This window comes from Aotus nancymaae, unplaced genomic scaffold (genome assembly GCF_030222135.1).
Source record: "Aotus nancymaae isolate 86718 unplaced genomic scaffold, 86718_ANA_hifiasm-v0.15.2.pri h1tg000002l, whole genome shotgun sequence".
In the NCBI taxonomy this organism is placed as follows: Eukaryota; Metazoa; Chordata; class Mammalia; order Primates; family Aotidae; genus Aotus; species Aotus nancymaae.
In genome coordinates this window covers 42,706,005-42,731,695 of record NW_026988413.1, presented here as the reverse complement: position 1 = coordinate 42,731,695, position 25,691 = coordinate 42,706,005, and the positions used below count along the sequence as shown (strand labels likewise).

At 34.7% G+C, this 25,691-nt stretch overlaps 1 long non-coding RNA gene across 1 annotated transcript in view; it reads left to right on the top strand.

The window, feature by feature from the left end:
- LOC135274016 (uncharacterized) overlaps positions 1 to 25,691 on the top strand; it is a 692,063-nt gene that overhangs the window by 655,108 nt on the left and 11,264 nt on the right. Inside the window, exon 4 of the long non-coding RNA XR_010341813.1 lies at positions 23,551 to 23,686. This is a non-coding gene — a long non-coding RNA (uncharacterized LOC135274016). The remainder of the gene's footprint in view (positions 1 to 23,550; positions 23,687 to 25,691) is intronic.

Here is a 25,691-nt window from a genome sequence, read left to right as displayed (position 1 = left end):
TTTGACATAGTTTTTTGAAAATATTTGTTTAAAATTATTTTAGTATATTGGTGATAGATAATTTAGTTTCATACAAAAATATTTTCAAAAATAAAAATTCACTCCAAAAATAAAAATGGATATATCCATGTATTGATCAGAAAAGTCTTCACATAAATTATCTTAACACATAAGAAAAACATGATTATATTTTGATATTTACATATGTCTTTTTTCACCTCATAGATGTCTAAAGCTATATCATAAGTGCTATGATTCTTTAAAAATTTAATTCTACTGTTTTTAATTTTAACCCTTTCCTAAAATAGTCTGCAACATTTTTCAAAGTTGCATTCTAGGGATAGTTCTCTATACACGATAATATTTTTATTAAAAAATACTTTCTAGCACGGTGGCTCACGCCTGTAATCCCAGCACTTTGGGGGGCCGAGGAGGGTGGATCACGAGGTCAAGAGACCGAGACCATCCTGGTCAACACAGTGAAACCCCGTCTCTACTAAAAATACAAAAAATTAGCTGGGCATGGTGGCGCGTGCCTGTAATCCCAGCTACTCAGGAGGCTGAGGCAGGAGAAGTGCCTGAACCCAGGAGGCGGAGGTTGCGGTGAGCCGAGATCGCGCCATTGCACTCCAGCCTGGGTAACAAGAGCGAAACTCCATCTCAAAAAAAAAAAAAAAAAAAACCTTTCTGGCAAGGTCAGAACACAAACTAAATTCATTCAATTCTCTCTCTTTCATTTTTGTTTCTTTTTTCTTTTGTTCTATAATATTTTAACCATAGTACTTTTTTGGGTGCTTTTTACTTTTCTTTGGAGTCTGTTTATTTGCCAAATATTTTATGTTAAAAAATGAAATGTTGTTTTAACTTAAGATTACTTTAAATCTTTAGCAAACTGAGATGTTGCAGAATTATGTCTTATCAATTTTACTCCATTCCCAGAGAATATAAATATTTTTAATTAAATTAAAAGAGCCATTAAAACATTATTTCCATAAATTAAGAAAAAGATATTTCAAAATTAAATCTTGTATACCATTTCAGGTGTCATTTATACTGTTCCTCTGTAGATTTTATAGACAAGCTTGTTTGCAAGCACTGTTTCTAAAAGTTTCATTTTACCAAAATTCACAAATCCTGAACTGGTTTAGTACTCTTTTTGTAGAATACTTGGATTCAAAGTTTCCAAAATGATTTTGAATATAATATTGTATACCATTTCAGGTGTCATTTATACTGTATACTGTCATTTATACAGTATAAAAATTTTCTTGAATAAAATATTAGCAAATTTTACAAGAAAAATTTATAAATTCATTAAAGTTGAATATATTTATGGGACATCTAGTTAGATTCACACAGTAGATACTCAAAGGGTGAAATACTTAGCCATTTGGTGATGATTTAGCAAAGACACAAATCATGCATCTCATAGGCTATAACACAAATGGCAACAGTGCATAATATTTTTATAAACACAAAACATTATAAGGAGTTAGATTTCCCTGATTGCTTATGTCAGAGAGCACTTCATTGCTATGGTAGCCTTCAAAAAAAGAGAATTGGTAACACTGAACCTAGAAAGGACTAGGAAAAGAAAGAAGGATTATGACAGACCATCCTTCAGATTTATCATGGCTTAAAGTTGAACTCTGAATATTATACTAGAAGATACATACTAGGCAATACACTGACAGAAGGTGGAAATTTAAAGAGAGGTTCTGCTGAAGAAATCATCAGTTATTCTAATGAAACTGTTAATCATAATACTTCATTATGTAATAAAAAAAATCCGAGAAAATTTTAAAACATTTGGAAACTGTTTGGCAAAATGGGACATATGGTCTCCCTAATTAAAGATCTAAATATGCAAAACACAAACTTAAAATCTTTAGAAGAAAATATAGAAAAATATCTATAACCTTGGAGTAGAGACAAATATATCAAAAAAGAGAAAAAAGCCCAATATATAAAGAAAATTACTGACAAAAATAAATAAAACAGACCCAACAAAAATAGTAAAAAGAGAAGATACAGACAGCATAAAGATATTTTTTAAATATATAACCGATAAATTTTCAGCATCCAGGTAATACAAAAACTCCTGCATTGTACATGAAAAACACACAAACACCCCAATTTTAAATGGAATCTATATATTACATATACATATACATATATATAATCTGTATGTAGATGTTTTTACATATATCAATTTCTCATGCTTATATATGTGAATTACAGAATAAACATCAATGTAAGTTAAATATGTGAAAAGATATTCAAATTCACTTGTGGTGAGTGTATATTTCTAAAAGTCTGACAATACAAAGTATTGTGAAGGTATGAATAAAGAGGATTTCTCACATATAAAATGGTATTACTTTGAGTGTAACTTGAAAATACCAATAACCACTGAAAAAGTACCTAATCAACAATCTACCATTTCTTCTTCTAAGTATATACCCTAAAGAGTTTTTCATGCAAGTACATAGAGTTAAGTACAAAGATGTCCATTATATCATTAATTGTAATAAGAAATAACTGGAAACAACCTAAGTATCTTTTAATGAAAAAATGGATAGGGACCACACCACTGCAAAGGTTATTAAATTTGACATATATATATCAATACTATATTATTACAAAACCAGCATTTATACCACATAGAATGTTTCAAGATTCATTCATGTTAGTACATATAAATCAAGTTCTTTCATTTTAGCTGCTGTATGATTTCCATAATCACATAATTTGCATCTTTCACTCAATATTGTTTTAAAATGATATGTAAATCATGATATATTCTGTAGAATTTTAAAACACATAAATCAGTTTTCTTCTATTGTGAAAGATGAACACATATTTGGTAACCATAGAAACAGGCATGCTACACTTCAGGATTGTGGCGGAAATTAAGAAAGTGAGAGAACGAAATGGGAGAGGGGTACAAAGTGTCTTGAGCTGAGTCTTTAATGTGTTCTTTCTTTAAAAAATGAGGGGAAGAGGAAGAGATTTGAAGCAAATATGACAAAAATCTGTTCAATCTGGGTGGTAGGTATTGACAAAAATTCTCTGCTTTACCAAACTTTAGTCAGGCTCCTGACCCTTCTCCTAGGTGCCTGTCTGCACTTTCTTATAGAATGCGGTTTTAGGAAAGAGTCATACTAAATCAGTTTAGCATGAAACCTCCACATTTAGTATACAATCACCATCAGCAGTTGATTGAATTCCTCATCCTCCACCATCGCCCTGGTGATGTCTTATTACCCTGGCCTGTCTTCAGCAAAGTTGGCTTACCCAGAATCTCCCTTACCCCTGATGTTTCCTCTTAGAAATTTTCCAACCACTGTCCTCCATCCTGCTCCTTGACTGTAAGTTCTCACTTGCCCATGCTTTATTCAGAGTTGGGCCAACTCTCTCTCCTCCACTGCAAAATCCTAATGTGGTGGTCCCTATGCCTAAAGCAGTGGTCCAGAATAAACTCTTGCCATGCTTTACCAAGTATCATTGAATAATTTTTTCTTTAACAGTACATAGGTGTACTGTTTTACTATTCTCTGTGTTTTTCTGAATGTTTGAAATATTTCATTGTTTTTTAAATGGTTTCATATGGAAACATTTTAATTACCCAAATCAAGAATAAAACTGTATCTTCTGACATCTCCCTATGTAATAGGATATTAGTGTCCTCTTTTTAAGAAATATCTGCCCTTCCACAATTTTTAACATTGGACTTTGTTTTAAATCCTGAATTTTATATTGCAGTTATTCTTATTATGTCATACTTTTACAGCTTGAGGTTTCTTTTCCAAAACATTTTTTTTTTTACTATATTTGCACAACTGCCTCACTGTTTAAATGGTCTTCATGAACGTTGCTAATAATTTTACATCTTGTTTCTCATTCATCAGTTCTTGATATATTTCGTGAATGGCTGATAAATTTTTCAAATAATTATATTTTCAGAATACAAGGCTGTTATATTTTCTATGTCCTTGCATTTATGAGAGTATATTATTTCTGTCTTACACGAACAGCAAGATGGCTAGACATATAATTCATGGGTTAGGCTGTTTTCTCCTCAAAATGCTATACAGTTGATAATCACTTACTAATCTTTAGGAATACAGAGAGGTGCTAAGCCAGTCTAATTTTTGTTTATTAAAGACTCTTAGCTTGTCTTCTGCTGCAGTCTTATAGCTTATGTTCTGTTATTTTGCAATTCAAGAAAATTTTCCAGGATTGGCATTGGTTTATTTTTATCATTAATTTTGCTTCGACTCTAGTGAACTTTTGATGGGTGTAATTCGGTCTGTTTCATCTTCAGGATGTTTCCTTCAACTATATTTCACATGTTTAAATGTGCTTCATGTAATTGTTTTGATTTCTTCCTTAAGAACATAAATACTTAATTTTATATTAGATTTCCATTCTATTGCCTTTCCATGGGGAATATTCTTTATTATGATTTTAACTCATTATCTTCTTTTCCTTACCTCTGTTTGAGCTTTCCATGTTTATACTCCATATTATTGATTTGTTTTCTCTAATGTCAGTATTATAACATTATTTCCAAAGCAGCTTTTAATTTTGAAATTGCATTTTTGTATTTATGATACTTTGTCTTACCCAAACAAACCTCATATTCATCTCAGCCTTTGCATCCATACCCAGCTCTCCATGTTTCCAACAAAGCAAATGTTGGGAACAGTTTTATTTCTACTTAATCTCCATTTGGTTCCTATTAGCATTATTATCTTATACCTCCACTCCTGGCTTGGAATGGAGAATATTTCGTGCTGTTATCTTTATCCAAATTTTCCATTGTCTAGTGGCATTCATTGCTATACCCTGATTGACCATATAGAATCTTCTTCTGTTCTTATGACAAGGTTCTCAGCACTTTTAGTCAGTGCAGTATGGAAAATCTAATATTCCCACCATTCTTTACTGTTACCAGGTTTTTGTCTCTTGCCTTATCTAAGGAGACAACTGATTCAAAGGTGCAGGATGCCATTTTTAGCAAATTCCTTCACCATTTATTGGCAAATATAATATCAGAACATAGAAGGGTAAATAACAGTGGGGGAAGAATAAACTGGGTTCTTCTGGAAGAAGTACTCATGCAGCTTTAAATAGGCTGGTCACTCATCACTGTTTAAAATAAATCTACCCAAATATATATATTCTGAGATAGAATCCAGAGAAAAAAACAATAGCTAAAATTTCCTTCTATCTACTTCTTGGGTAGCAGACTGCTATTTCTCAGAGAATGTGTAAGTTAAATTTGTGCTTCTCAATGAACTCTTTGTTACTCTTTTGAAACATCTATTGAAATATAGTTGATATACAAAGAACTGTACAAATTTAATGTATATAATTTGATGAATTTTACATGTGCAAACACCTGTGATACCATCAGTACAATCAAGGTAATAGACATGTAACATGTTCCAAAGTTCTCATGTCCCTTTGTTTTGTTGTGGTTGGTTTGGCTTGCTTGTTTAGTTTGTTATTGTGGTGGTTGTTATTTTGTTAAGAACACTTAACATGAGATCTATACTTAACAAATTTTGAAGTGCATAATGCTGTATTATTAACTATAAACACTATAATGTATAGCAGATCTGTAGAACCTATTCATCTGGCATAACTGAAACTTCATATCCACTGAACAGCAACTCCCCATTTCTCTACCCCCTATTCCTGGCAACCACTATTTTATTCTCTGTTTCTATGAGTTTGACTATTGTAGATTACTCATATAAGTGGAATCATCTGTTTTAAGTTTGACTTGAGGTGCTTTGGCATTTGTATTAGTCCGTTTTCACACTGCTATAAAGAACTGCTTGAGACTGGGTAATTTATGAAGGAAAGAGGTTTAATTGACTCACAGGTCAGCATGGTTAGAGAAGCCTCAGGAACTTACAACCATGGCAGAAGGCAAAGGGATACAAGGCACCTTCTTTACAAGGTGGCAGGAAGGAGAGTGAATGTAGAAGGAACTACTATGCACTTATAAAACCATAAGATCTCCTGAGAACTAACTCACTATCACAAGAACAGCATATGGGAAACTGCCCCCATGATTCAACTACCTCTACCTGGTCTCTCCCTTGACACATGGGGATTCAGAGGATTTCGGGGATTATGGGATTATAATTCAAGGGGAGATTTTGGGTGGGAACACAGCCAAACCATATCAATATTCTTTGTTAATAGAAGTTATTTCTAGATTTTAACATGAACTTGCCTGTCAAGCCTGTTTTCGGTTCTATTCTTTTTTTCACTTTTTTATATAAGTTCACAGGAACCGTTGGGAAAGCGAATGTAGGGGCCTAGTAATTTGACTCCTGCTCAAACAATGAATGCAAATTATTAACAAGTAAACTAATTTGCATATTCTTTAAAAAAAATCTGATATATTTAAAAAGTAAACTGGTTCAAAAGCAGAATTTTAAATAATTTCTACAAAGCAGATGTCTCCTTTCTGCTTGCATATTCAAATCATAATCAAACTATGCTTTTGTTTCTGTAACTCCAGATATTTGAAGTTATAGAAAAAAATTAATGAAAATCTGTGAAAATTTCAAATTCACTAGTTTATTCAAATAATGTAGGTGTTTAAACATATTAGTAACAATATTGATATGGTTTGGTTGTGTTGCCATCCAAATCTCATCTTGAGTTGTAATCCCCATAATCCCCAGGTGTCACAGGAGGGACCCAGTGGAAGGTAATTGAATCATGGGGGCAATTTCCCCCATGCTGTTCTCCTGATAGTGACTGACTTTTCATGAGATTTCATGGTTTTATAAGCATCTGGCATTACCCTACTGACACTCATTCTTTCTCCTACTGCCCTGTGCAGAGGTGACTTCCACCATGATTATAAGTTTCCTGAAGCTACCCCAGCCATGTGGAACTGTGAGTCAATTAAACCTCTTTTCTTTATAAAGTACCCAGTCTTGAGCGTTTCCTTATAGCAATGTGAAAACCAACTAATACAGGCATTATATCAATAGGTATGGTCATATCATGATATAGATACTATTACAAATGATACACATATCTATATCATATATATATATATTCATGTATACACACACTCTGAACTACACACTCATGAGAATTTTACAATTAAACTTTTCAAATGTATTAAGCAAGCATTTACTATACCCTATGTGCTCTGAGAACTGAAAAGATGAAAGAGATAAAGTAGATAACTAGAGGTTTTTAAATACTTTTACTACCATGAGAAATGATAAAAATAATTTTTATTCACTGAGTCATTTTGTTTGCAAATATTTGGTGCCTATAATGTGCCAAGTACCGTGCTGGCACTGGACCCTGTACACAGTGGGAAGAAAACATAGCTGCTCCCATGATGGGTGAGGAATGGGACTGGGAAGGAGAGAAAGCCACGTATTGAGAGTGGTCAAGGAAGTGTTAATACTAAGAGGGTATATGAAAGATATGTTCGGCAGAAGAGAAATACTCTGACTTAAGGAAAAGCATAGCATAGCACAGCATAGCATAGCATAACATAGCATAGCATAGCACAGGAGTCAAACACAGCCTGGAGTAGGGATTGGGAGAGTCATAGTGGATGTAGTTGAAAATGTAGCAGGAGTTGGACCAAACATGGCCACAGAGGCAAAGAGAAAGATGCTGGCATTCTTTTAAAAGTGTAATAGGAAGCCATTGAAGAATTTTAAGCAAGTAATGAGATGTATTTTGTAGTACAGCAGAGATATTTTAAAAAAATCTATAGTGTAGCTATGCATGGGTTTAAAAGGTAAGATGGAATATTTCACAGAAAACTAGAAACTATAAAAAACTACAAAATGATTCTAGAACTGAAAAACACAAAAATTAAAATAAGATTAGACAAAGCTGAGAAGATAAGTAGTCAACAAAGGATAAGTCAGAAGAAAATTTCCAGATGGAAGCAAGAAAGACAAAAAGATGAAAAATAACAAAGGAGCATATGACACACATAAGACACATAAATTTGAAAAAGATTGGATAAAGCTCTGTAGAAGAAGCAACATTTGAAAAGATGACAGCAAAGAATTGTTTGGGTGATGTTTCAAACTAAAGACATCAAATCATAGATAATAAAGCCCTAACTAGGGTGAATCTTAAAAATATCACACCCAAGCATATTACTGTGAATCTGCTGAAAATAAAAGATGAAGAATAAATCTATAAAGCAGCCAATTCTGGTAATAATAAAATCATATCACCTGCAAAGATACAATGAGATTGATAATTTTTCACAGAAAAACACAAATAAAGTCAATGTTACCTCTAAACGTGGAAAGAAAGTAAATGCCAACCTAAAAGTAAAAATTGCCTTCCAAATGAGAGGAAAATGAAGACATTTTCAAAAACGAACAGAGTATTCCTTAGCATCAGTCCCACATTAAATGGCATGTTTCAAGGTGAAGGAAAAAGATAACAGAAGTTCAGAGATATGGGAAAGAATAAAGAGTAATGGGAAGGGAAAATAAGTAAGTAAACACATAATCAAGAAAAGGCGAATGTCTAGAAAACTGCAAAAAAAAAGCACTACTCATAGGGACCACAATATATAACCCACATATGTTGTAATCTCTAGAGAGCCTACTAGAAAGATCTTAAAATTATAAAGCCAGAAAACCAATGGAAAGGAAACCTGGAATAATAAAAAATGTTTAATATATCAAAAAGCAGACAAGAAAAAAGACAGATAAAAATAAATTAGTCAGAGAACAAGAGGTAAAATTGTAAATTTAAAAACAAAAGCAGTAGTAATCATAACAAGATTATATATTTTTAAGTACTTAAAAATACTTTTGAGGGGCCTTCCAAGAAGCTAATAATCTATTTCTTAATAGGTTGTGGTTGCTCAATTTGTCTATTCATTTTGTTATGTTTTCTAAAACTTTTTGGATAAATTAATGTTATCTTTAAAAGATATTTCTTTAAATATCAGAAGAAATTGCAATAATCTCCTTGAGGTTACTGGAGAACTGGACTAATTTGTTATCAGTGGAGATGGAAAAGAATGTATGGGTTTGAGACTATATTTTATAAAAAACAATAGAAGCTACAAGAGGCATCTCTGGATTGCATGAGAGAGAGGGAAAATAATGTAAATTTTGTTTGTTAGTTTTGATAGTATTAACTATAATATTGTTCACTAGTTACTACTTTCAGACAAAAGAAAACAATTTTATTCTGTGCCAGTAGTCACTTCTCCACTTCTAAATGGAGTTAAGGTTTTAGAGAATTCCTAAAATATATATTTTTCATTTTAGTGCTTTTTAGCTTTATTTTATAATAATATATTATTCTCCCTGGTATAGGTAAAATTGAAAAAAAGGCAGCAAGATACAATTAGAGAAGCCTCCCTTTCAGCAGTCCACATTACAACTCAGAAAGAATTTTCCACATATTACACAGAAAATCAAGGGAAATTTCAAATCAGTCTTCACATTCAAAACCACTAGGAAGTTTATGTAAGCTTTAGGATGACCTTGAATTTCAATTTAAATAATTCCAACTGCAAAAAATAAAAATAAAGAAAGAGTTAAAGTTGTTCATTTTACCAATAAAAATGATTCTGATAAAAGAGACCAGGTAGAATTTTTGAAACCTGAACTTGTGAAATGTTGATTTGTATGTCAAGGGAGATGAGAGGGCTGTTTCTCAAACACCTTAACAAACCACCCTCGAATTTGCTATGGGACCCTTAGCTGATCACGTCAAAATAAAATTGTTTTTCTTTCACTTTCACAAGGTACTTATGGGCAACTCAAGCTATATTCTAACATTGCGTACAGCAGATTTCCAGTCCCACTGCAGTGGCAGTAATGATGAAAGGACCAGAAGGGAAGCCTGAGATCAGTGCATTTGGCGAACTCTATGTTGTGTTCCAGATTGGTGTCTCAGGAGAGGAACAATATCCAGGACTGATTCTTGGATTTATATAACATGCCCTGCAATATTTAGGAAAGGATGACATCATGTATAGGATTGGAGAAGCAACTGGAAGACTGAGCATATGAGCTAGTAAGAGTATGTCTGCCATGGTTGGAGAAGTCAGGAACAACTCAATTTCACCAATATAAATATAGAATCTGGAAGGTGTGCTGAGAAAATGTCCCATCCTATGCAGTTCTAGATAATTGAAATCTTCAGAAATGAAAGGAAAGAAACTATGTGATAGATATAGCACTTCTGGGTTAAAAAAAAAAGAAATGTTTAATGTCATTTGAATTTTTATCCTAAAAAAGCAAATGAGACTCTCACAAAGATGATTCTGCTTCTCCTTGTAATTAAAAAAGATATCATTTGGTGGTATGTGTTTAAATATGGTTAATAAAGTAACCTTAATTTATTGAATAAATATTGACATTTGCTCTTCAAATGGTTTAAGAGAAGCATTATATTAGTCCATTCTCTCATTGCTAAAAAGAAATGGCCTGATACTGGGTAATTTATAAAGAAAAGAGGTTTAATTGGCTCATGTTCCATAGGCTGTACAGGAAACATGGCTGCGGGGGCCTCAGGAAACTTTCATTCATGGCAGAAGGCAAAGGGAAAGCAGACATGTCTTAGATGGCCAGAGCAGGAGGAAGAGAGAAAAAGGGAGGTATCATATAGTTGTTTTTTTTTTTTTTTTTTTGATACAGTGTCTTGCTCTATCAACCAGGCTGGAGTGCAGTGGCAGATCTTGGCTCACCACGACCCCCACCTCCCAGGTTCAAGCGATTCTCCTGCTTCAGCCTCCTGAATAGTTGGGATTATAGGCACCCGCCAACACACCCGGCTAATTTTTGTGTTCTTAGTAAAGATGGGATTTCGCCATGTGGCCCAAACTGGTCTTGAACTCTTGACCTCAAGTGATCCGCCTGCTTTGGCCTCCCAAAGTACTGGGATTCCAGGTGTGAGCCACCATACTCGGCCATGTGCCACACACTTTTAAACAACCAGATCTCTCAGTATTTTCACTCACTATCATGAGAGAAGCACTATCATGAGGGAAATCTGCCCCCATGAGCCAATCACCTCCCACCAGACCCCAACTCCAACACTAAGAATAACAATTCAACGTGAGATTTTTTAGGGGAACATAGACCCAAACCATATCAAGCACAAAACTCTTTCTCCTTAATTTTATGGTTTGAAGTGTGATGACAAACATAAATTATGATAATATTTAGGGTGAAGGCTTTGATGCTGATGTTAATTTTTGTATTTTTTAAATTTATGTGAATAACATGGTTATATATTTCTACTGTTGGCAAAATTGAGTTCATTTCTCTGTGAATATTTAAAACTCACTGATCTCTTGTTTTAAATGATAGTATGGTATAAAACAGGAATGATTACTTAATTTTGATTTGAAATATGCTATGTCCTACAGATTTTGGATGGCTTAAAGGAGACATGAGAATGAGTACACTGGAGTCAGAGTAGTTGCTCTATTTAGGTGGTAAAGATAGTGAATGTTCCTAAAGGACTTGGATGCAAGGATGTAAAGTACACTCACCAGCAGATTGCTTCTTAGTTATTCTTAGAAGAAACATATGTGGTATCAAGGCCTGCCAGAAAATAATTTACATAGTTCTCTACAGCAGTAGGAACCACTGATTTTCTATTGCAAACCAATACAATAAAAGAGAAAAATTCAATTAAGAATGAACATAACATTTAAAAATATGTTCTTTTATGAATATATTGGTTAATATTTTCCAGTTGTGGTTGATATTTTAAAATGCTTTAAATTTAAAAATAAATAAACAATCTTCAATTATTTTTGAAATAGTGTGTTAAAAATGTTATAAAGATGTTACAAAAATATGCCTTATCATGTGTATACCTATGTAACAATCCTGCAAGATCTGCACATGTACCCCAGAACTTTAATAAAAATATATATAATAATAATAATAAAATATGTCTTATTATTGAGTTTAAACTTTTACTGTAAAATATATGCATTTTCAGGGCACTAAACACTTTCTTTTTACTTATTTATAATTGAAAAATAAACATTGTATGTATTTATTATGTACAACATGCTGTTTTGAAACATATATATGTATATACTCTCAAATAGCTATTAAATAGAGTGAATTAACCTTATATATCTTTTTTTTGTGATGAAAACACTTAAAATCTATTCTTTTAGCAATTTTCAATAAACAATTATGTATTTTAAATATAGAAATTGCAAGTGGAGAAAGCAAAATATTTTAATATTAGTTTAAATTAATTAAAATATGATTTAAAACTTTCCAATTTCCATATAATTGTATGTGAAATTCAGTTTTATAATAGCATCATTAGACGTCTAGGTAGCGTAATGACTGGGATTCAATTTCCAATCCAAATTTTGTTAATACCAATAATGAGTGCCTGCTATGTAAGAAATCACAGTACAAAGTAATTTCCTATGTTTAAAAAAATCCTCAAAACAACGCTAAGAAACCAATATAATGCCCAGTTTCAACAATGATGAATCTGATGTTCTGAATAGCTAAATTACTTCACAATGTTATCATTGCTATTAAACTTCAAAATAATAATTAGAACCACATTTTCTGATTCTAAATAAATATGCAATGATTTTCAATGGTAATGAAAATCTATTTTGATGAAACTATAGATGGAGATATATTAGGGAACAATTTTTGTAAACTTTAAATTCTCCATCTTCAATACTTCTGGTGGATGCAACTGTCATTAGTAAACTAAAATGAATGAATTTAACACCAACATGAGCCTTATAAGCCAAATTGGTATAAGTATTCCAAAATAGTAAATGCAATTTCTCTTTCTTAAGATTCTTTCCATACTATATAGTTTTACCGAACAAAATATTGAAAATTATTTAGAATATGTGATTTCTCTACACTATGAGCAAAATATTAAAATTCTTATAATAGGCCAGGCACAGTGGCTCATGCCTATAATCCAACACTTTGGGAACCAAGGCGGGTGGATCACTTGAGCTTAGGAGTTTGAGACTAGCCTGGGCAGCAAAGTGGATTCCAGTCTCTACAAAAAATACAAAAAATTGGCCAGGCATCATAGTGTACACCTGTGGTCCCAACTACTCAGGAGACTGAGGTGGAAGAATTGCTTGAACACAGGAGGTTGAAATTAGAGTGAGCCGTGAGTGTGCCACTACATTCCAGGCTGAGTGACAGAGCAAGACCCTGTTTCAAAAAAAAAAAAAAAACAGAAAAAAAAAAACCAAAGCAAAACAAAGCCTTAAAATATTTTTGTTCTTTACAAAGTTTTACATAATCTAAATATATTCCTGAATGAATATTCAATTTAATTCATTTCAACACACAGTTATTGAGTCAGCCATATGCCAAGGACTCTACCAGGCAATTTAGGGTGTACAGTAGTCTCCCTTATTCATGGACGATATGTTCCAAGACACCCAGTGGATGCCTGAAACTGCAAAGAACCAAATCCTATATATACTATGTTTTTTTCTATATATACATATATGATAAAGATTAATTTATCATAGATACATATATATAAGAAAAAACAATTATTGTTTATTAAACACAACAATAATAACAGCAATAATAAAATGGAACAATTCTAACAATACACTGTAATAAAAAGTTACATAAATCTGGTTTTTTTCTCTTTCAAAATGTCTTATTGTACTCTACTCACCAATTTTTGGATCATGGTTGACAGTGGGTGACTGAAATTGTGGGTAGCAAAACCATAATAAGGGAGGACTACTGTACAAAGATAAGTAAAACCAGTCCCAAACTGAAGATGTCTTCTTATATCACATACACAGTTAGACACCATAAGGTGTAGCAAAGAGCAGCTGCTATGGAATGGCAATCTTATAAAAAATACCAGAAGTCATGCAATCCTGAGGACTTGGAGCTCCAGTTCAGTAGAGTTGATAGATACTGCTGAACTTTGTATCTTCAAGTAAAGTCTTAGAAGGCGATGGTTTAGACTAACAACCACAAATTAGGACCAAGGACAAAGAGAAAATAGACCACCCTAGTAATAAACTATAGAAAGGATCCCTGGGCTTCATGACTAAAACACCAAAAGCATTGGCAACAAAAGGCAAAATAGACAAATGAGATCTAATTAAACTCCAGAGCTTCTGTACAGCAAAAGACACAATCATCAGAGTAAATGGCAACCAACAGAATGGGAAAAAAATTTTGCAATCTACCTAACAAAGGGCTAATATCCAGAATCTACAAAGAACTAAAACAGATTTACAAGAAAAAACCAAACAAACCCATTCAAAAGTGGGCAAAGGACATGAACAGACACTTTTCAAAAGAAGACATATATGAGTCTTCTCATATATGAAACATATGAAAAAATGCTCATCATGATTGGTCATTAGAGAAATGCAAATCAAAACTACATTGAGATACCATCTCACACCAGTTAGAAGGTTGATCATTAAAAAATCTGGAGACAACAGATGCTGGAGAGGATGTGGAGAAATAAGAACACTTTTACACTGTTGGTGGGAGTGTAAACTAGTTCAACCATTGTGGAAGACAGTGTGTTGATTCCTCAAGGATCTAGAAATAGAAATTCCATTTGACCCAGCAATCCCATTACTGGGTATATATCCAAAGGATTATAAATCGTTCTATTATAAAGACACATGCACACGTATGTTCATTGCAGTGCTGTTTACAATAGCAAAGACCTGGAACCAACCCAAATACCCATAGACAATAGACTGGACAAGGAAAATGTGGCACATATACACCATGGAATACTATGCAGCCACAAAAAACCATGAGTTCGTGCCCTTCATAGGGACATGGATGAATCTGGAAACCATCATTCTCAGCAAACTGACACAAGGACAGAAAATCAAACACCGCACGTTCTCACTCATAGGCAGGTGTTGAACAATGAGAACACATGGACACAGGGAGGGTAGCATCACACACTGGGGTCTGTTGAGGGGGACTAGGGAAGGGACAGCAGGGATAGGGAAGTTGGAGAGGGACAACACAGGGAGAAATGCAAGATATAGGTGATGGGGGGATGGAGGCAGCAAACCACATTGCCATATATGTACCTTTGCAACAATCCTGCATGTTCTGCACATGTACCCCAGAACCTAACGTGCAATAAAATATACATATATATATGTATATACATATATATGCAATGATTATATATATATGTATATAAAGAAAGAAAATAGACCACCTTAAAAGCTCAACAGAACAAAGAAATATGCTAGTAAATTAATTGCTAGTCAAAATAAAATGAAACACTTCAAAAGAATAGTAAATAATACAGATTCTCTGCAAAATAAAATTGTGTTCAGCATAAAATTCAAAATTACCAGACACACAAAAGAAGCAGAAAATAGTGCCTTGAATTAATAGACAAGGGCTTTAAAACTACTATTATAAACATATTTAATGACATATGGAAAAGATAGACATACTCAATGAACAGACATGGAAGATAAGCAAAGAAATAAAAAAGAAAAAAGAACCACAAGGGAAATTGTAGAAGTAAAAAGTGTAATTGCCAAAAATTAACAGGATGGGATTTGTAGTAATAGGCACTACAGCAGTAAGACTCAGTGAACTCGAAACCAAATTAATACAAATTATTCAAACTGAAGAAATAGAGATAAAATGACTAAAATAAATATATAGTGCCTCATTGAAATGTGTTTCTCAAATTTGGAGAAATTCCAAATTTCATTATTATTATTGTCATCATCATCATTATTAGAAGTGAGGTCTCACTCTGTAACCCAGGGTGAAGTACAGTGGAACAATTACAACTCATTGCAGCCTCAAATTCCTGGGCTCAAGAGATCCTTCCACTTCAGCTTCCCAAGAAGCTGGGATCACAGACATTCACCACCCCACCTGACTATAGGGTATCTGGTGGAAGAAATTTCTAATCAGCAAAGCATTCAACTGGTGACTTGGATGCTGGTAAACGCATTCCATTTTAAAAGGGAAACAGAGCTTAAAAGTTTGGAAAATTTGCAGCCTGACAGTACAATAGAAAAGAAAATCTCATTTTCTGAGGAGAAATTCAAGCTGGGGTTGTATAAGTAACAAGGAGCCAAATGTTAATCACCACAGCAATGAGGAACATGCCTCCAGAGTATGTGAGAGACATTTGCAGCAGCCCCTCCCATCATAGGCCCAGAGGTTTGGAAGGAAAATATGGTTTCCAGGACTGGGCCTCTCTGCTATATGCAGTCAGTGTCCTGCATCCCAGCTGCTCCAGCCATGACAGGTATTTACCTAGTGCCTGTACCCCCACTGTTGTTTCAGAGAGTGGAAACTCCAAGACTTGGCAGCTTCCATATGTAGTTGAGCCTACAGTTATCCAGAAGTCAAGAATTGAGGTTTGGGAACCTTGGCCTAGATTTCAGAGGATATGTGGAAATGCCTGGATGCCCAGGCAGAAGTTTGCTGCAGGGGCAGAGCCCTCATGGAAACCCTCTGCTGAGGCAGTATGGAAGGAAAATGTGGGGTTGGAGTCCCCACAAAGAGTCCCTACTGGGGCACCAATGGAACTGTGAGAAGAGGGCCACTGTCTTCCAGACCCCAGAATGGTAGATCCATATACAGCTTGCACTGAGTGCCTGGAAAAGCTGCAGACATTCAAGGCCAGCCCATGAAAGCAGCCAGGAGGGGGACTATACCCTGCAAAGCCACAGGGGTGGAGCCACCCAAGGCTGTAGAAGCCCATCTCTTGCATCAGCGTGACCTGGATATGAGACATGGAGTCAAGGGAGACCATTCTGGAGCATTAAGATTTCACTGCCCTACTGGATTTTTAACTTGCATGGGGCCAGTAGCCCCTTTGTTTTGGCCAATTTCTCTTATTTGGAATGGTTGTATTTACACAGTGCCTGTACCCCCCATTGTATCTAGGAAGTAATTAACTTGCTTTTGATTTCACATTCTCATCTTTGGCAGAAGGGACTAGCCTTGTCTCAAAAGAGATTTTGGACTGTGGACTTTGGAGGTTATGCTGAAATGAGTTAAGACTTTGGGGGACTGTTGGGAAGGCATGATTGGTATTGAAATATGAGGATGTGAGATTTGTGGGGAGCCAAGGGTGGAATGATATGGTTTGGCTGTGTCCCCACCCAAATCTCATCTTGAGTTCCCACATGCTGTGAGAGGGACTCGAATCATGAGAGTGGGTCTTTCCCATGCAATTCTTATGATAGTGAATAAGTCCCATGAGATCTGATGATTCTATAAAGTAGAGTTTTCCTGCACAAGCTCTCTTCTCTTGTCTTCTGCCATGTGAGATGTGCCTTTCACCTTCTGCCATGATTGCAAGGTCTCTCCATCCATGTGGAACTGTAAGTCCATTAAACCTCTTTTGTACATTGCCCAATCTCAGGTATGTCTTTATCAGCAGCATGAAAGTAGACTAATACATCAATAGAGGCAAAAAAAAAGTACCACTGGATAAAATCCAAAACTTTTTTATGATATAAAACGAAAACTTTAAGAAACTAAGAAACTTCCTCAACCTCCTAAATAGCATCTACAGAAACTCCATAGCTAGCATCAAACTTAATGAAGAAAGACTGAATATTTTCCCTTAAGATCTGGAAAGAGACAAGCATATATACTTTCTTCACTTTTATTCTGCATTGTACTGATACATGTGAAAACATATATGAATCTTTAATTGCTGACCAATCTTTATGGAAAGTAGATTACTAACTGCTTAGAGTTAGGGAGTGGAAATAATGAGGAATGCTGGGTAATGGGTATATAGTTTCTTGTTAGAGTAATTAAAATGTTCTAAAATTAGATCATATTGGCAATTTTACAAATCCATTAATTTTCTAAAAAATCACTGTATACTTTGAAGGGGTAAATTTAATTATATGTAACTATATTTGAATAAAGTTATTTTCTCAAAACCTCATAATAATGAATCTGCCACATTAGTGAAGATTTAAGGCTCCAGTGAACTGTAATATACCAAGACATCTCCTCCAATATAAAGGAGAACGTAGTGCATATTTGATCCAAAATAGCACACATGTAATTTCACTTTACATCTTTTGCCTCTACGAAAGTAGTACAGGTCTTAGTAGTCCCTTAAACATTTAGATATATCATATACCACACATTGAAAGACCATTCAAACCTATTTATTAGATGACTTGTGAGGATGCCCATTGTAAATACGATCTAGAGAAAAAGAGCACGTTGTAGCAACTTCAGACTGCTAGGGGAACCATATAACTTGGCAGATCCCATGTTGCTGAAATATCCTTGGCAAGACATGTGGTGTCTCTCACAGACTCCAATAAGATAGACATAACACAGACTACTAGAGTTTACAAGTAAGGCCCTGCTTTCTGCAGTAAAGAACTGTTTACCCTTTGATAAGCTGCTCCTGCCATACTGCTATGACTCAGAACAGACCTGACAAAAGACCTGATAATGGTATGTCTAGTAAGATGACTATTCAGTTTAGGGTCTCTCTTATGAGCTATGTAAACCCACAAGTCATACTGTTAATCAGGAGCATTCAGCAGAAGGAAAATATTCATGATTGTTGCTGGGCAGATCCAAAAGGCACAAATTATTTGAATAGTAGGCCCTATCTCCTGGATTCTCTTTGTGTTCCACTAATACTTCTCCCTCTGCTCACACCTATGGTCTTGTGGTGATTCATAGTTAACATCCAGTTGACTAAGGAGTGAAAATGTGGGCCTCTTTCCTGGATAGGTGATTCAAGATATTAGTACAAACCAGAAATGGACTACTCCTACAATATAGACTCAATCAAGATGGCCTTTAAATACAGTAGTGAGAAAAATTCCTCTCAATAGGCCTAGCTTTAAGCCATATACTTGGTCATCTTTGTGTGAAGGAAGTAGATTGAGATAAGATTAATTACTTAGATGGTTTGTCAAGAGCCTGGATGAAGAAAGATTGAAAGAATCTATAAGGTATATAGATGGACCTGTGAGAGTAAGTACAAAGTGTATGAACTTTAGAGACTCAGAGGAGATATTGAAGAACAAGTTAGATGGATGACTCATGACTATTTAAGCATAGGTTAGCTAGCCTTTGTCCTCCACCACGCCAGTGCTTACACAATGATGTTGAGGATGAATGCTATGCAAGGCCCTACAGTGTGAGGCCTTACATATACATACATATAAAACTAAGGCTTATGTATGAGCTTATTTTTATTTCAGCTGACCTACCTATTGTGATTACTGAATGTTCAACTTTTCTTCATTAGAGACCAATGCTAAACTCTCAAAATAATTCTCATCACTCAATATGAGACTCCTAGAGTCTGAATGTGTCCCCCAAATTTCATTATGTTGAAATTTCATGGCAAATGTGACAGTACTAAGAAGTGGGGCCTTTAGGAGATAATTAGGTCATGAGTGCTTCTCCCTAATGAATGGGATTAAAAAGCCTTTACAAAGGAGGTTTCACAAAGAATTCAGCCCTTTTTTGTTCCTCCATCCTTTCTGCCATGTGAAAACACAGTGTTTATCCTCTCCAGAGGTGATGTCAATGAAGCATCATCTTAGAAACAGAGAGCAGTCCTCACCAGACACTAAAGCTGCCAGTGCCTTGATATTGGACTTTCCAGCCTCCAAAACTGTAAGAAAAAAATTTCTGCTTTTCTAAGTTACCCTGTATTAGGTACTTTATACTAGCACAAATGAACTAAGACAAAGGCCAACCTTTAATACAAGACCATCCAGCCACTGGCTGATTATTCTGGATCTCTTCCATTTTTAAGAAGGCAACTATTCATCCTGCCTAAGTTTGATATGTCTTCCAGGAATAGGTTTATCTTGCTTATCCTGGCCATCACCACTATTCAAGGGCTCATAGAACATAATTTATTAGCATGTGAACTCATATTACATTGCCTAATACCAAGGAACCCCTGTGTATCAGTCCATTTTCACAACTCTATAAAGAATACCTGAGACTGAGTAATTTATAAAGGAAAGAGGTTTAATTGACTCACATCTCTGCATGACTAGGGAGGCCCTAGGAAACTTACAATCATGGCAGAAGGCAAAGGGGAAGCAAGGTATTACATGGTGGCAGGAGAGAGACAGAGAGAGTGTGCAGGGGAAACTGCCATTTTTAAATCATCAGATATTGTGAGAACTCCCTCTCAGGATAGAGACTGGGGAAAACTAGCCCCATATCCAATCACCTCTCACCAGCTCCCTCCCGTGACATGTGGGGATTACAATTTGAGATTTGGGTGGGGACACAGAATCAAACCATATCACCGTATTAAGCAAAGAAGGTACAACAGTGGGCATATGAGATTCATTATTTCTTTCATATACTTCATTGCCTTGAAGCTGCTGGCCTGATGGAATATTGAAGTCATTCCAGCTTAGAAGCAACACTCTAGGATGTTAGGAAAACTTCAGGATGAGGTATATATTTTGAAACATTACTATTGCCTTGTTTGTAGTTGACAAAATATACATATCTGGAGTCAAAGGGTGAAAATAGCAATGGCCTCCTGCCAAATTTCCCAGTGATCCACCTGAGGAATTTATATTTCCTATTCCCTCAACTTTAGACTCCGTTAGGCTAGAGGTTCTGGTTTTCAGAAGATGTGATGGGGGACGTCTTCTACAAAGACAGGAAATAATTTCCACCAAACCTAAACTTATAGCTGCCACCTGATCATTTTAGGCTTCTTATCCAAATACTAGCAGGCAAGAGAGAAGTTACTTTGCTGGCAGAAGCAATTGACTCTGACTGTCCTGAGAAGATAGAGTTACTATAGCCATATAAGAGGGGCAGGCAGTAGTATGTTTAAAACCCACAGTATTCACTAAGATGCCTTGTATCGTTACCATAACCAGTAATGATAGCAAATGGTCAATGGTAGTAACCGTGGCTTCATAAGAATGTAAACATGTAAGGGCTGAAGCTCCTCAGAGATAAAAGCTTTGGTTAATCTTCTGGGTCAGTGGATGTAGTGGCCAAGGGTGAAGAGATGGATAAGATGGAGATGAAATGGGATAGAAGAGAGATAACAAATGGAATAGAAGGGAAATGATAAGTATCAATTGTGGTCTCTGATCCAGCTGCAGTGGTGACAGCTGTAATAGTGGTGACACTATTTACTCTCCTATTGTATTCTTTCTTCAGAAATTGTGACTGTCCACGAAACTGGAAAAGAGATAACAGGGTAGAATAAAATTAATATGGCACATGGGTGGATCTGTGTAGTATAAGAGGTGGACTGTCACTGATACCTTTGGAGCTCCACTCCTGTTTCCTTGCTTTTATGGTTGAAGTTAACACTGGCCTTACTTACATTGTCCAGGACCAATATTTCTTTGCCTGAGAGCTTTCTTTGCCATGGAAGCCTGCTTTGCCACCTATGTAGCTGCATGGAAAGGCTATAGAATTAATGTGCTCCTCTTCCTGGAAACAGTCTTCAACCATGAGCATTCAGATTTGATATGTAGATACCCCAGGTCCATCCCTCTTTCTGTCAGACATTTTTCAGGCCTTTGTTTCACGCTAGACTTCAGAGTTTTCCAAGTAGGATTAATCTCCAGTTGACTACAGTGGTAGTCAGTTTGATAACATACCATGTATTAGTGAATCATGACTTATGATTAAATTCCCACTTCCCTGTACCTCTCAAATACATTGATTGTCCTCAAATCATTGCTAAGTTTGCTTCTAGAAGAGCCCAAGAGAAGACAGAATTCCATAATACCATAAAATAAGGATTATGGAAACAACCTAAATATACATTTTTAATAAATTATGATACAGTCATATAATTAAAGCAATGATATAAACTTTTCTTCCTTGATGTGGAAAGGTGATCTATATGTGAAACAAGATTATAAACATGAATATTGTTACATTTGTAGAAGAAATATTAATGTTTATGTAGGAGATATACAGTATATATATTTACACATGTTTAGCATGTATTACATGCTAATTTTATACATATTTTGTACAGATATATGTACGATGTATACATACATACACTATATACTCTAAATATGTATAAATACATATACACATATTAAAATGTTAAGAGCAGCTATAAAGGATTTAGTTTTCTTTTTTTTCTTTACATGGAATTTTTAATTTTCCATTGTGAATATGTATTGTGTTAGGAGAAATATTTAAAGGAAATGCAACAAGTGGACCACGTTAGCCTGTTCAGTTTTAAGTGATTTTCCTAGTTTTGACTAGAGCATTAAGAAAATTAAGTTTAATAAATAGAATACTCCCTGGCAGGATAAGCATTAAAATAATTTTACATATTCCTAATAAGGTATACAACCTTCAAAGAATTGCATATCATTTCACATGTATCCATTACATGTGGTCTGTTTCAAGAGTTCAGAGACTCAAAGCCATTACTCCAGGCATTTTGAAGAGCTCTTCCAGCAGTCTAAACTACCAGGCCTGGCCAGCCAGAGAAGCCTTTTTAGTCAGGAAAACTGGGGGACTTCTCTTCAGCATCTTTTCCTTCCATTGCATGCGTGCACGTGCGCGCGCACACACACACACACTCACTCACAGCTCTTCCTCTCATTCTTTCATCTTTGCTGAGTTCATCTCTAAACAATTATTAGGTTTGGAGTCTCAGACACATTAATTACCCAGAAGACAGAATCTACTTAGTGGACAAGTCTCTCTCCCTAATGATCCTATTTTAGATTTGCACTTCTGATGGGAAAACAAGTTCCTATGTTGAGTTTTGATTTATCTGACTTTATGTATTTAGGTAATACCTGTTTCCGACAAGCCTGAAAATATCTGAATCTTCTGGTCTTTCTTTAGGGCCCTTTTAACTGTATTTTAAAAAAAAATTATAAAACAAATTACAAAATCTTGGAATTTATCTTGTGTAAGAAATCTTCACTGAAATTTCTTAACAAGGAAGAAATAGGAGGGAGTATAAGCAGAGCATACATTGTGAAGCGAATGAAGGATACCTTGTGAAGTGAATGTTTTGCTATAGCAAAAAGACTTTGTAATGTATGCTTTATTTACTTCTCTCCACCCAAATTCCATTCCTATTGGCAGCCCAATAGTCTCCTCTCTGCCCTCTTCTCAAATGCACTCTCTACCTCACCCACTCTGATGTCGGTCCCAATACCTTTCATGCCCTTCTCTTCCTCAGTTACATTTCCATGTAATGCAACTCCAGTTCTAGCATTCTTTCAATTTTCTTTTCTGCTGTATCCATCAAATCAGCAAAATCAATGCCTAAGAATCAGCAGTGAGAGTTGAAGGGCTGGGAGAGGAGGTGAAAAAAAAAAAAAAAAAGACCTGTCTTTAGAAAGCAGAATTGGAGGAAGGGACATAAATTCTTAATGCTTCTTGTTTGTTTTTTGAGCTTGTTACAGTTATCAATTTACATGTGCTCTATCATCCCATATAAGGCACTTTTGTTTCTAGGTACATGAGTAAGGATGAATTGAACTCTCTTTCGCAAATTCTTTGATACTCCTCCTCTGATTTTCAGGTGGTGGGAGAGAAGGTGCTCAACTGCAGAATAATTATATTGTGCACCCATCAACAAGTCTTCTCTTGCAAGCTTGGAACAATGCCAAGGATTTTGGAAGCAGTGAAGCAAACATGAATTGGACCTAAATATACAAGTGAGAAAGTATTTATTTTTATTTATTTCTTAAAGGATAGAGTTATTTACATATCCTGCCACTATGAGAATTGCACATTTCTTTTAGAATCATGAATTGGAAGATTGAAAGAAACTTTAGGAGGTCATGCAGACTACCTCTTGATTTAATTCTGATGCAAAGTAAGAATAGTATTAAAATAAAACTTTATTATTATTTTTAATAATATTAAAATAAAAACATAAAATGTTGTCACAAGTACTACATTTCTGTTTGTTGCAACTGCTCATCATGTAATGTTGTCAATATAAAACATAGACCATGGTCTTCAAGTTATATGTTAAGAAAAATTTTTGAAACTTAGAATGATGAAGTTTAATGATTATGGTATAAATGCATGTATTAGAATAGATAGGTAAACTTATACTTCTTATTCCAGAATATTTTTTTGAAGGTTCTTAAAATGGCACACCCTTTAACTTGTTTGAATATAATTTGTCCTAATTCCCAGTCCTACCTGCTTGTTAGGCTTAACTACCAAATCCAATAGTCAGCCAAATATTATTTTTGATTCTTTGCCTCTACTCCCAACTGGAGGCTCTTTCCTGACTTCCCTATTTCTGTCAGTTTCACTATTTTCACAATAAACCGATCAGGCATTGTTGTCCTGACCTCTCATACGCTTTTGGACTCTGGCAAGAATTAACCCTTGTGAATAGTACCCTAAATATAAACAACCACAAATATAAGGTTATCTCCTATTTTCCCAACGAAAAGATGAAAGGGCTGTTTTGTCAGCCTAAATATATAAATATGTGATTCTATAGATAAATAGTGGAGAGTTTGCATATTTTATTAATTTAGTTACACCTACATTTTTAAAATCATGTGAAAGTACACCATTATTATTTAATCTGAAAATGTAACTTATCAGATAGAGTATTTAACTATCATTTTTACAATTTTCATCTTTTAATTTTACTGAATCAAGAATTTAAAAATCTGTAACACAAATGTTATTACTGTGAGAGTCAGCTCATTTTTTATTTTACCAAATCAAGAATTTAAATACCTGTAATATAAATGATAATTACTATAAGATAGTCAGTTATAAAATGATCATCTTGAGACTTCTTAAAGGAAAAAACACAGAGTTGGCCATTGAACAAGGTGTGGGTTAGGCGCACCAACCACCACACAGTTGAAAAGCCCCGTGTAACTTTTGACTCCACCAGAACTCAACCACTTATTGCCTACTGTTGACTTGAAACCTTACTGATAACAAAAACAGTTGATTAATGCATGTTTTCTGTTGTATATGTTATATACTGTATTCTTACAAGAAAATAAGCTAGAGAAAAGAAAATGTTATTAAGAAAGTCAAAAGGAAAAGAAATATATTTACTATTTATTAAGTGGAAGCAGATCATCACAAAGGTCTCAGTCTTCATCATCCTCCCATTGAGTAGGCAGAAGAGGAGGAGGGGTTGGTTTGCTGCCTCACAAGTGGCAAAGGTGAAAGAGAATCAGCACATAAGTGGATCCGTGCAGTTCAAACATGTTGGAGGGTCAACTTGTGTTTCAAAAATTACATTGATTAAGTATTTTTGAATATTGAAAATATGTTTTCTGAATATTAAGGTCTCTATTCTTTGCCTCAATTTGCTTTCCTGTCAATTTTGCTTTTAACTCACCAATAGTCATAGAACAAAGAGTAGTTATTTGCATTAATTTTGTCAGGGACTTATCTGAAACTTAGATTCTGTGGGCAATATTGGCTATCTTCTATAATGTAAATTAAATACTGCCTGTAGGAGGTAAATAGTATTGCTTTTACAGGTCTTCTAAAGCACCTGACAGTTATTTATTTAGCAACTGATCTTTAATCCATTTGCTGTTTCCAGGACAAAATACTTTTGTATTAAGTATTTTAAGTATTTACTCAACCAAGTTTTTTGTTAATAATTGATATTGTTGCCATTTCAGAACATGTACTGGATTAGGTTAAGAAGTGAGCCAAGTTGAA